This window comes from Spermophilus citellus (genome assembly GCF_964194105.1).
Source record: "Spermophilus citellus genome assembly, chromosome: 7".
In the NCBI taxonomy this organism is placed as follows: Eukaryota; Metazoa; Chordata; class Mammalia; order Rodentia; family Sciuridae; genus Spermophilus; species Spermophilus citellus.
Window position 1 is genome coordinate 134,174,679 of NC_138188.1, and position 13,928 is coordinate 134,188,606.

Here is a 13,928-nt window from a genome sequence, read left to right on the forward strand (position 1 = left end):
GCTGTTTTTTTTTTTTTTTTAAGCTTCTCCTCCTACCCTAAGGATTTGTGCAGTTTAATTTGCCATTGATTCTTTAATCATTATGGTAGCTGTACTAGAGAAACTAGTGTTTATCTTCATCATGCCCTGTGGATAGAACATTATGTTTATTTTCATATGTAGTTGCTTTTCCATCATTTTGATAACATAGTCGAGTCAGCAGTTGACAACCATCCAACTGTTTTATTGATTTTATATTTTAATCTTGAAATGCATATATGCATTCTAGGAATGCACTATATTAAAAATATCTAATGCAAAAGTCATGTTTGCATTGAGTTAAGCCATTGACAAAGGCCACCTCCAGCATGCTGCAGGGAGACCAAGCACTAGTTACAATTCATAGTGATCATTAGTTTGGCTCTCTTGAGGCTTCTCATAGGACTTTATTTGAAGATGTCAATCAGTAGTATATGTAAGATGTGCACGTTTTAAGAAACACCTAATGCTTCAGATTCTCACTGTGCAGCAATAAAGTCATTATTTATCTTGCTTTGTGATGATTCTCCTAAATTCACACAATAATATCCAAAGGCAAAATGATAGGATGGTAAGGTCTGTTTTCACTAGTATTTGCTATAATTTATTTTTATATTTTCTCTGTTGCAGAATACTGGTTACCAATCCCACTTATATATTCTTAAGCACTCTAATCAGTTGGGAAAAAAAAGACGTTCAAATTTTTAAAAGTCTTTATATATAATATGTCTGAGGCATTGACATTAGCATTATTTGGCAAGTTGTTTACTTTTTCTGAATTTGATTTATGTTGAAGAATAAGATTATAAAAGAATATGTGCTTCAGATTACTCTTGTTTGCCCTCTCGGTGACTGTTAATTAATGGAAGCACATCTGCCCTCACCAGAAAAATAAATATATTGTTTTAAGTGTACTGACAGATTATGTTGAAAAAAAGAAAAGAAAAAAAGAGGGGAGTCTTTGATTCTTTATCTGGACTTAATCAGGTGCTTTACGACATTGTAGACATATAAGTAGAGTCTCAAACACTCTTATTTTTTATATATAGTGTGCCCAAATAAAACTGCTGTGTCAATAGTAAATTTGGTTGTTCCTGCATATCCTCAGTCTTTAAGAAAGGAGGTGACATTACTGAGAATCTCATCAGTCCCCTCCCTTTCATTACCTGATTAACTTAACTCAGTTGTTCAGATTCACCTTTGTGTTGTCACCACTCCTGCATTTTCTATTCTCTGTATTTATTTCAGACATCTTCCAGAGAATGTTTTGTTCTTAGTTTCTTTTATTTCCTTTTTTTTCCCCCTTACAAAATCCAAGCATATAACTGAGGCCAGAAAGTTAACAATAACTCTTTAAGTCTAGGATATAATAATTTGGGGTTGAGGATAATTCAGACATTTTCTAAATGCATACTATTTGCCTATTTCTTTGAGGGAACTGTTCCCTTAATTATATGTGATATGCTTAAGCCAAATCTAATATGAATAAATTATAATGTAACTGTTATTAACATATAAAGAGGAATAAAATGTTTTAATCAATTCAGTTCTAAAACTGTGCCTCACATACTCTGCTTTTATGTGCAAGCTCTTTTCAAATAATACACTCTTAATAGAAGATGTGACAATATTCTAACTTAATAGGAGTTTGGTAGTAATTTGTTCGGTTTGCTTTGTCTATTTGAAAGCCTTAAACCTGTATTTTTAAAAGCTATTTTACACTTCTGACTTCTTGTTATTTCAAAAGAAATGTACCTCCAATTAAACAGACACAGTAGTTCCTAGTAGTATTAACTATAGGTTTAGACACACATTATTATTCTACAGAACTCTAGAGTAGTAGATTAGCCAGTCATTTATACAAATCACACCCATTTCTTTTTTTTTTTTCTTTTTTTCTTTTTTAATGTGGTGCTGAGGATGGAACCCAGTACCTTACATGTACTGAACAAACACTCTACCACTGAGCCACAGCCACAGCCCCTCATGTGCATTTCTTAATAATCTTTCCACTTGCTAACTTGTAATTTTAGAAAGAGCACCACAGGTTTTTTTTTTTTTAACCTTCAGTTTCCTGTTGCCATTACTTTTCAATGTCTTTAATCTTCACTCCTATTTTCCTCCATCTACTAGACGTCTATGTAAGATCTTATTCACCATACATACCATAATATTCCAATAATTATTTACATGCCATGGTATTCTAATAACCGTTTATGTAGTTTATCTTAAGCCACATTTATCTCCAGTTATACAATTGTTACAACTTGTTACCAGGTTTGTTTTTTGTTCCCCGCCCCCCATTTGGATCTCACTGCTTACTGTAAAAACCTTGCATTAAAGGCTTTCAGCTCTCTTGACATTTTGACAGAGCTCTGAGAAAGACAGAGTAGGCTCTAGTTCTCATGTTCCCTAGCTGTATGTGTTCATGCAGACAAATCCTTAAAAGATTTCAAAGAAGTAACCTTTGAAAAGAAAATATGTATGGCTTGTTTTCCTAGTATATTTAAATCTGGTAGGCTGATTCACAGGTAAGCTGTGAAGATGTACGTAAGTAGGTATCACATATTACTTATTGCCACCTTTTTCACAAACCTTCCATCAGACCCTCCTCAATGTACACACTGAACACACCCTGCTGAATGTCTTTCCCCTGAACTGAAGTTTTGTAACTTTAACTGTCCCTTTAAAGCCTAGTTCAAGCTGGATCCCTTTCCCAACTTCAGACTACTCATTCTCATGATCAACATAATCCTTTTTATCTTTGTCACTCAAAAATGATAAATTATCTTGGGCTGGGGCTGGGGCTCAGTGGCAGAGCATTTGCCTACTACCTGTGAGGCCCTGGGTTCGATCCTTAGCACTACATGAACAAATAAAATAAACAAATAAAAAGGTATGCTGTCCATCTATAACTACAAATTTTTTTTAAAAAAATAAATTATCTAATGTTCTGATATTAAGAATACATATATTTGTATGTATATTACATATAAATATAAATTTGTTATGAAGATAAATATATGTATATATATTTGATCTCTCCTGACTGATGAAGAACCCTCTATATATTAACTGACCAAAAATATTTATTATTTTTCTAATGATACCTTTATCATTAAACTTCATTTTTGCACTCTTAAATTTTAAAAAAAATTACAAAAATTGATTTAAATAAAGAACATTTACTTTGGATTATTGGCATCCCTTTATGAGCTTTAGATATACATTCCTATTTGGATATATAAAACTTCAGTCTGTATCATTTAAGGAAAGGAAGAGTATCTTCTTTCTCCATGGGAGGATTTCTGGCCAACTCATCTCTTATATGTGAAATTCAGAACAAAGCTGACCTTTTCTGGTTCTTGATCTTACAAGATCAAACAATCCAAAGGGCTATTTCTTCACTAGCCATGGTTGATTCCTTTACCAGACATCAAAGTTATTGATTTTGTTATATTGGTGAATATTACCAACTTTCCCAACTTTCGACTTCTTAGATGATGGTCAGTTAAAATTAACCTAAATAAGATGAGAAGGCTGAAAATGCAAGGCTCCACAGTAGTTTTGCATTTCAGATTGCTTTTTGCATTCAACTGCAAAGGAAAATAGAAGGGTTTAAAGTAGAATTAATTTTGATTAAGAACAAAATAAGTGTGGGTAAATAGCTGAAGTCCTTCCAAAAATGTAAAAAAAAAAAAAAAAAAAAAAAATGAGAACCAGCCAGGCCAAAGAAGCTGAACAACAGACATCATGCATTAAATTTAGGAAACATGTTCTCTTAAGTCATCCAAAGTATGTGCCCAAAGGAACACTTTTAATTTAACTATGTACTTCCTAAATTAATTTCTTACGAAACATTTTTCCTTCCTAAGAAATTTAATTACTAATCAGTAAAATAGGGTTTCCCCAAAATATACTTAAAAAAAAACTTTCCTAAAAGTAGGTGATGGCCTAGCATGTTATTAAATTTATTATTATGTCAAAATGCACTTTAGCAACATTTACATAGGAATAGCATGTGCATAAGCTATGTTAACTTTAATAATAAGGCCCTGGAGAATCTTTATCTCAATTGGGTGCTGGTTGCATGTCTCTATTAATTTGTCAAAACTCAACTATGCCCTTAAAATTGGTTTGTCAAAAATAAAGTAAACCTCAATAAGGGTCATTGATAAAAATCAAAACCCCTAATATCTTGCAAAAAAAACACAAACAGATAACAATTTAAATGAGAAGAAATATGTAAATAGAAATCCAAGATTGTTCTGTCATCACCTTGCAGGAACCTCCCTGTATGCTACTTTAATGGAGTAATTATGATGATATTTATATTAATAGATATCAGGAGATGGATCATCTATACAAATTATCTAACCCCATGATAAGTGAGATGAGATAATGTTCAGTGTTATATTTAAAACAGCTAAGACTAAATGTAGTTAAACAATATGTCTAAGTGATAGAGCCAGGATTCATACCCAGTGTGTTTTTACCGTCTTTGCTTCTACAACACTAGACTATGTTACTTGCATACATACGTGAATCACAAATAAATTATATTTTAAAGCAGCAATATTATACTGAACAATCCTGCAATCACATATTCAAATTAATATTTTATAATAAAAGCGATACTTTGTGTCTTTTCTCACCTATTTTTTTGAAATTTGAAACGATATGTATATACCATCTTAGTGTTTTGATTCTAGACATTTTATATACATATCCCTAAGGGAAAATATCTTTGTATTCATATAGTTCTGATTGTGCTTTTTTAATTAACTATATTTTTTAAGTGGGAAAAATGCATCCCAGCAACATCAATATGTTTATTTAGCATTCTAGAACACACACAAAATACTTCTCAGAATTATTATATAAATAACACTATTAACAATGAATTACCTTACCAAGTGAAGTTCAAGGTTTTCTTTCAATTATTATCCTTAAGATATTCTCTGAGAGTGGATAGAGATTCACACTAAAAAATCACTCTGGGCTAGGAGTAGAGCTCAGTGATAGAGTGTCTGATATGCTTGAAACCCCAGTTTAATCCCCAGCAATATCAAAAAGAAAAAAAAATGTTAAGAATACTTATTTGGCTTGTTCTAACTAGTAACTTTGTTGATGTGATATGTTCTTAGGTTACTGGTTTTTGTTTATCTTCTTTACAGAATTTCTTCAACCTGGTGATTTAACGTTGAATTTTGAAAATGTAAATATTTACATGGCTCTACAGTCAAAACTACATAGAATTATAATCAAAGCAGTTACATCCTTTTCCCTGTCTTTCCCACTTATTTTCATCATTATCCTATAAGTTTCTGGTTTAGCCTTCCTTCCTTTATTTATTTATTTTTAAAATTAAGAAAATAAGCATATTTTCTAATTTTTCCTTTTTTCTTACAAAAGGTAGTATATCATACATATGTTAATACTTTTTTCATTTATTCAAATATTTTAATTCTGATTTTCTCTTACATATATTTCTGACAGTTTTGGCTGAATATAAATATAAATTTTTTTTGGAAATGAAGCCTCAAATTTCAAAGATGTTTCCAATAACTGAACAAACATTTTCTATTCTTTTTAAAAATTTATTTATTTATTCTAATTTATTATATATGACAGCAAAATGCATTTTAATTCATAGTACACATATAGAGCACAATTTTTCATGTCTCTGATTGTACAGAAAGTAGAGTCACCATTTGTGTCTTTATACATGTTCTTGTGGTAATGATGTTCATCTCATTCCACCATCTATCCTGTTCCCTGTCCCTCCCTTCCCCTCCCTCCCCTTTGCCCTATCTTTTTTCCTCCATTCCTCCCATGCTCCCCACCCCCATCCCCATTGTGGATTAGCATCCTAATATTAGAGAAAACATTCATCATTTGTTTTTTGTTGGGATTGGCTTACTTCATTTAGTATAATATTCTCCAACTTCATTCATTTACCTAAATGCCATGATTTTATTCTCTTTAATGCTGAGTAATATTCCACTGTGTGTGTATGTATATATATATATACATACACATGCATATATATTTTATATATATATATATATATATATATATCTCACAGTTTTTTTATCCATTCATCTACTGAAGGAAATTTAAGTTGGTTCCATAATTTAGCTACCATGAATTGTGCTGAATTCACTATATTTTAATAATAAAACAGCATGTTAATTCAGTTATATTTTCAAAAAATCATTTGTCCTTTTGTTAATATATCAAAAAATATGATTTTCTGTAAGGGGTTAAAATATTTGCCAGTAACGTTATAGTCTAACTTTGAGTACTTTTATATTGATAGCATGCTGTTGAAGATCAAAATTTCATGTTATTGAGAAGAAATTCATAAACTAGACTGCATTAAACCATTTTATGCTCTGTTAGAGGCATTATTAAGAAAATAAAAAGCTATGCTACAATGACAGAGAAAATATTTGCAAAATTATATATCTGTGTTTTAGTCAGATTTTTATCTCTGTGACCAAAATACCTGAAAGAACAACTTAGAGGAGTAAAAATCCAGTTTAGCCCAGGGTTTCAGATGTCTCCATTGCTCTGGGTCCTGAGGTTAGAATGGGAAGTTGTTACAGAGTAAAGCTGCTCAACACATGGCAGCCAAGAATAAGGAGAGAGAGAGAGAGGGGGGGGGGAGGCACTCCAGTGTCAAGATACAGTTCCTAAGTCATGCCTCCACTGACCCATATTCTCAAACCAAGTTCTATCTGCCTACAATTACCACTCAGCAGCCCATTCAGATTATTAATCCATCAAATAGATTAACCACTGATAAACTTAGAGTTCTTATAATTTTTTCACCTGTGAATATTTCTGTATTGCTTAACATGTGACCTTTTGGGGGAAAATTCTAAATCCAGAGCATAGTAACATGATAAAGGGGAATTATCCAAAAATACGAAAACAAGGAACCCTTAAACCTCTTAAAACTCAACTGTGGGGGAAAAAACGATGAAATTTAAAAATTGGTCAAAAATTTAATACATACTTTAAAAAAGGTGAACAAATGGCAAATAAGCATCTGTTAAAATGCTGCACACAATATACTATAAGGAAAATACAAATTAAGAACATTACATATTACTACACACTTATTAGACTGTCCCAAATCTGAAACACTGATCCTATCACCTGCTGGTAAAGGTGAGGCTCAACAGGAAATCTTATCTGTTGCTAGAGGAAATGTAAAATGGCATAGCAACTTCCAAAGGCAATTGGGCAGTTGTTTCCAATGGGAAATGTAGGCTTACCATTTGATTCACCAGTTGCACTACTTGCTACTTAATCATCGGAGTTAAAAAAGTATTTCCATACAAAATCTTGAAAATAGATGTCTGTGGCAGCTTTTTTCCATAATTGTGAAAACTTTAAAACAACCAAGATGTCCTTCAATAGTTGAATGGATAAACAAACTGGTACATCAAGACAATGGAACACTATCCACTGCTAAAAAGATATAAGCTATGAAACTATAAGTAAACACAGAGGAAACTTAAATGTATTATTAAGTGAAAAAAGCCAGTCTGAAAAGGTTAGATGCTGTCTGATCTTTACTCTGTTCTCTAAAAGTTAAAATTATGGAGACAATACAAAGACATCAGGGGTGGTAGGAGGGAAAGATGGATAGATGAAGCACAGTATTTTAGGGCAGTGAAACTTCTCAGTGTGGGACTGTAATAGTGAATAGGTGTCAGGTACAGTTGCCCAAACCATCAGAATGAACTTGAATACAAACTTAGACATTTGGTGATAATGCGGTGTGTTTATATAGGTTCATCAATTATAATAAATGTACCATTCTTGGAGAGAGTATACTCATATGGCGGAAAAGGGTATGTGAGAGTACCTTGCACTCAATTTTGCTGTGAAACTAAAAAGTTAATCCTATTTAAGAAAGAAAGCTTCCATATGTTGAAGAGATGTGTAATCCTAACAAAGACATGCAATTTCATTCAACTAAAATAAGTGTTGATATTTTCTAGTTTATTTTCTTATGATTATTGCATTCATTTTAAAGTAAGAATGTGCATGTCTAATAAGGACACTTATTTTATCCGTAGCTGCCTGCTACAAGTAAGCTAAATGTAATTTTTAATGAATTATAGTTGGAACATAATTAACCACAGACATGAAAATCTCAATTTCAGCAAACAAAATATTAACTGTCATTTAACAAATATAATCTCTCTAAATTTTCCTATAATAGGGAAATCATAAACAGCCTCTGGATCTCACATACTTTTATTTACATTAAGTGCCGAGGCAAAATTATGTATGCTCATTTAAATAATCAGAGGTTTGGTTTTATTCTAAAGCAGGGATTCTCATGTTGAGGGAACATAAAAATCAAGTATTGGAAAGAGGAAGGATCTTAGAAACTCGGTAGGCAAACAGAAACCAAGAGACAAGGCAACTATTGTCAAGATCCAGCCAAGCAGAAATGCCCAGGAATGCAATATGCTTACATCTTCTGCCCAGAAGACCTAATCAATTATAGTTCACTCAGAAATATGACTCTAAGTCAAAACATTCTGTGTATAACCCTGAATGGGGGCATTTGGACAAACAAACAACTGCAGAGTATGGATTAAAGAGCAGAAAATTTCAACAGGCTTGTGCTTACCTGTAAGTCTAGCCTGCTATCATTTGAAACTTCAAACAGATATTGCATGAATGATTATGTGGGTATGTAAGGTTGCTTATAAATGATGTACCAAGATAAATACCATTACAAGAACATTAGCCCCAAAACAAAGAAGTAAATTTGTAATCCAAGTAAATATGAAATCACAGTAACCAAGATTATTTGTTTGAGGCAAAGTTCTGGCTGAGATATTACAAAATTCTTGAACTGCGAAGTAATCCCCAAATATCTCAGGTAAAGTCCAGTGATTATAGATGTCTGGCAGGAGGATTAGGCAACTCTGCAAAAGGAAAACTTGGCAAATTAACTCTGCAGGTATAAGCAATAATGTAAGGACAGCTTAGTTCAAAACGACAAATTGACAACAGCTATGTGCAGATAATCCTACAAAATTGAGTCACACTTTATTCAGATTGGCATTCTGAGTGTCACAAAAATGAATAATAGGACTTTCTTTTTTAAATGAATTATTTTTTATTTACTCCCAGATTATTGACTTATTTTAACTAAGTATTTTGTTAAATAAATAAATAACTCTTTTCACTTCCCACCTTATAAAGCCAATGAATTGTCAATACTGTTCCAGAGGATAATTGTATAATACCACATATCTGACACTCTACTCCATTTTATCACTGCTTATGTCCTTTATAAGCATTTATTGTAGATTCCTATACTGTTTTGAGGATTCTATGATAGTTTCCCTTGAAATAAATTTATCCTGTTCATTCCAATCAGTTATCTTCTAAATTGTTTAGATTATATTACAGTCTATCTTTAAAATGACTTCTCATTACCTATATTTATCTGCTCTCATTTATTTCTGTTCTATATCACATGGCATTCTGGGAAACTCTACCATATGGTAGCCAAATAGCCAATCCCTCATGGTATATTCACTTATTTTGAAAAGTAATTCCTTAATCTCCACTTGTAAATATTCTTATATCTCAGAATGCCACTTTTGCAGTAGAACTTGGGTCAGTTACCCCAGGAAAATCTAATCAGTTATCTACATGTTTCATTCTGCCATTTGGGGAATCAGTATCATGTCAAAGGGCCAGATGGCTCAACATTGTAAACGCTATATAAGACAGAACCAAAGCCAACATTATTATTTTTTTAAAGATTTTTTTTATGAGAAAGAGAGAGAGGGAATTTTTTTAATATTTATTTTTTAGTTTTCAGCAGACATAACATTTTTACTTGTATGTGGTGCTGAGGATCGAACCCAGCGCCATGCGCATGCCAGGTGAGCATGCTACCGCTTGAGCCACATCCCTAGCCCCAACATTATTCTTAAAGGAGAAAAAAAATGAAAACATTTCCTCTAAAAAGAGCAACAAGATAAGGGTGCCCACTTTCACCCCTAATGTTCAACATAATTCTTGAAACTCTAGCCAGAGCAATCAGACAAGAGAAGGAAATTAAAGGCATATAAATAGGAAAAGAAGAGCTCAAATTATTTGTTGATGGTATGATCCTATATTTATAAGACCTGCAAATCTTCACTAGAAGACTTAGAGAGCTCATAAATGAATTCAGCAAAGTAGCCCTATACAAGATCAATATTCAAGTGGGTTATGAACTCCCATTTTTATCCCGTATACAGATTGCAGAATCACATCAGTTACACTTCCATTGATTTACATATTGCCATACTAGTGTCTGTTGTATTCTGCTGCCTTTCCTATCCTTCATAACCCACTTGAATCAAAATGTGAAATATGATATGTCAAGAACTATGTAATGTTTTGAACAACCAACAATAAAAAACCCAAAAAATTAAAAAAATAAAAAGCAATCTTTAAAATTTCAAAAAAAAAACAAGATCAATATTCATAAATTAATTAGTTTACCATACTTTGATGATGAAAAAGAAATTAGAAAAAATATCCCTCAAAATATAAAATATATATATAGCCTCAAAATATAAAATATTTGAGAATCAGTCTAACAAAAGAGGTGAAGTACCTGTACAATGAAAACTATAGAACACTAAAGGAAGAAATTGGAGAAGACCTTGGAAGACAGAAAGACCTCCCATGTTCTTGGATAGGGTTACAAGTTTTGTTGTTTATAGGAGAATATGTAATGTTTCTGTGTTTCTTTTATGACTGGTAAAAAGTGCCTTTTCAGAATAGATCATCTAACAAGTATGTTTTAATTTGTGAATTCATTACATTAAAGAAGCCTCAAATTATTTATGCATCTGGATGAAAAGCAAGAATGTAGCTGTGTTCTCTATTTTTGTCCCCAAAGTTAATATAGTTCCTGACTCTGGGATAAGCAGTTTGTAATGAATTTTTAAATGATCCATTAAACACATAGTTTTTCTAGATTTGATGAGAGTGTTCTATTTAAATTTGGGGGAAATTAAAGTGAAAACATGTGGGGTAGATAAAACCAAGAAACCACTTGTGATCCATATCTGACTGAAAATGAATCTTAAAAATTAATAAGTGCCACATTTCTTCAAAATGTCCAGTAGTCACCTCCTATGTGGAGGTTACATTCCAAGCTCCTAATGGGTGTCTGAAACCACAGATAGTACCAAACTCTCTATGTGTTATCTTTTCCTCTATATGCATGGTTTTTATAAATCAGGCATAGTAAGAGATTAACAGGTATAACAAAATAGAACAATTACAACAATGTTTTATAGTAAAAGATCTAAATACAGTCCTTTCCCTCAAAATATATTATTGCCTATACATTTTTCTTGTGATAATATATCCCAAGATTCAAACCACTGTTAACCATGGGTCACTGAAGCTGTGGAAATCAAAACTGCAGATAAGAAGGGACTACTGTAGGTTGTGGCATATATTCTATATAAGTCATATTCATTTGGATTATCAGTGTGCTTTATCATTTCAAAAAATTGTATTTTGTATCTATTTGAACTATAATTTTCACAAGCTACTTTTAGTATTTTCTTTAGCTATTTTCACTATAACTAAACATTACAAAAGAGTAATTTGGATAATTTTTATCTCACCAGATAACACAAATCTGTATCACCGGCTGGGTGTAATGCAAGGAAGGGACAAAGATGAAATGGAAGCATCTTCCTTTTTTGGTCATAATATCACTCCTCAGTGTGTCAAAACATCATCTGTTTCTGGCTCAGCTTATTCCAGGTAAGTGGTATGCTTTTGTTTCATCAATAATTAGTATTCTATTTTTCTTTAAATTTGTTTGATTTTTTTAAAAAATTGTGCATTGTAACTCAAATGTGTTTCTTGTCTTTGGAACTTTAAGTCTGTGTGAATGGCTTCTTACGTGTGTGTGATGATAAACTTCAGGGATGAAATGGTCAATCTTGAATACATAGTGCATTATTAACTCCCAGAAAAGTATGAGAAAAATTCAATGTCAATGAAACATAAAAGGAGTTATTGTATTAACTACGTGAATTAAAGTGTCAGAAGAGTAATTATAATAGGAGAAAGATGTGAAACACCAGAAGCATTGGGTAGTCACAAATGCATGTCAGTATGTTAGAAAAGGACCATCAAAAAAAAAAAAGTGGAACATTTAAAACTAAAATTCCCTTAGAATAGTGACATTTTAATTAACAGGCTGTCAGAATATAAAATGCAACATGCTGCTATGTTGCTACCATAGTTACCATTGTTATGTGTGAAGTTAGAAACCTATTTCCTTGAAGTCATAATTTTATTACTGGTACGAAAAAAGCATTTATATGAAGTGTTTTACTTAAACTATTTTATAGGAAAGTAACTAAACCCAAAGTTATGGTAGAAGAATGTAGAAAAAAATACTTTGATGCATTAATCAAAATATAACTTTACATTTCCTCTTAAATAGAACTATAAGGGATATCTATATTATCATTTATATCCACACACAAATTGAGAATTATGAAATATCCAGAGTCCTCACTTTTTTTTCCTCTGCTGGGAAAATTGTGTAGGATGTAAGGATCTTGCAAACAAATAGATTTATATGCCCATTAAAAACATTTCTGTATGATTGAAGGGTATAGAAAATTTGGTGTTTTGCAAGAAAATGTACTTATAGGCATTTTACTGAATTAGGCTAACACACTGAAATTTCTACATATTTTAAATTTCATCTATTACTACATTCTCTTTTTTTGCTAGCATTAAGAACCAATGTCAAAACTGACAATAAGAAAATTCAATGCCTTTTTGAATACGTCTACAATGTAAAAAATTTCAAGTTCATTCACTGTTTTACAAATTGTTATGATAAATATAATACTTATTTAAAAGTTTTTTGAAAGCTACAACTTGTAGATACGTACATAGATAAAGTTTAGTTGAATTTGTCCTTAAACTGTCTGGTAGCTAATAGCTGCCGCAGGTCTATAAAGTTAGTCTGTGATCTAGTTTTTTAGCAGATATTAAAAACTCAGAATGGTCAGGTGAGGTTTGAAACATATTTATCTATCTACTCAAAGAAAGAATGCATGCATGAGTAGTTATGGCAGGGAGGTATGAGGTTAATGTAGGGAATAAAAATATGTTCTTTATTCAAAAGGATATATATAATTTCTGAGAAAACCAAACTGGAACATTTAGGTGCAAAAATTGTCAACACTCTGGTTATTATCTTACATGCAAGCACTTTTAAATATAAAGAGATCTTAAAATACATGAGTTTATTTTCCAATAAGATATGTAGATTGGTAACAAAGTAATAGATTGGTTATCAGTGAGTTAAAAATATGCCATACAGATTAGTGACTTGGGATCCATTTTGAGGCAACATCTAAAAACGAAATAAGGGTAGCCAAAATGGGATGCATAGTTAGAGATGCCTTTTTTTTTTCAGGATCACAGAGTTCAAAAATTATTTCAAAGTAATTTATCTGTCAAAAGAAATATGCTATTAGCTTTTCAAAAGGAACACCTGCCGAGTAAAAGTCATTTTCATAACTGCCTCCATTGGAAGCATTGGTTTCAGGCTAGGGAGGTTAGAAAACCTACTGAAAGGACTCATCATTCTTCGAATGTTGCTTCCTTCCCATTCATCTTAGAATGAGGTCCTGATTCTTTTGTTGTTGTTCTAGCTTTCTTACATTCATTACAAACCTCGAATCTGGAATGAATTTAGCATAGCTCACAGGAAGCAAAAATGTAGCTTTGAAGATCAAATATCAGTGTCTTTTTTAAAAGCTGAGTTTTTCAAGTCAACGGACTATGTCTGCCCTTCCCCTTAAGAAAGAAATATCTTCCTT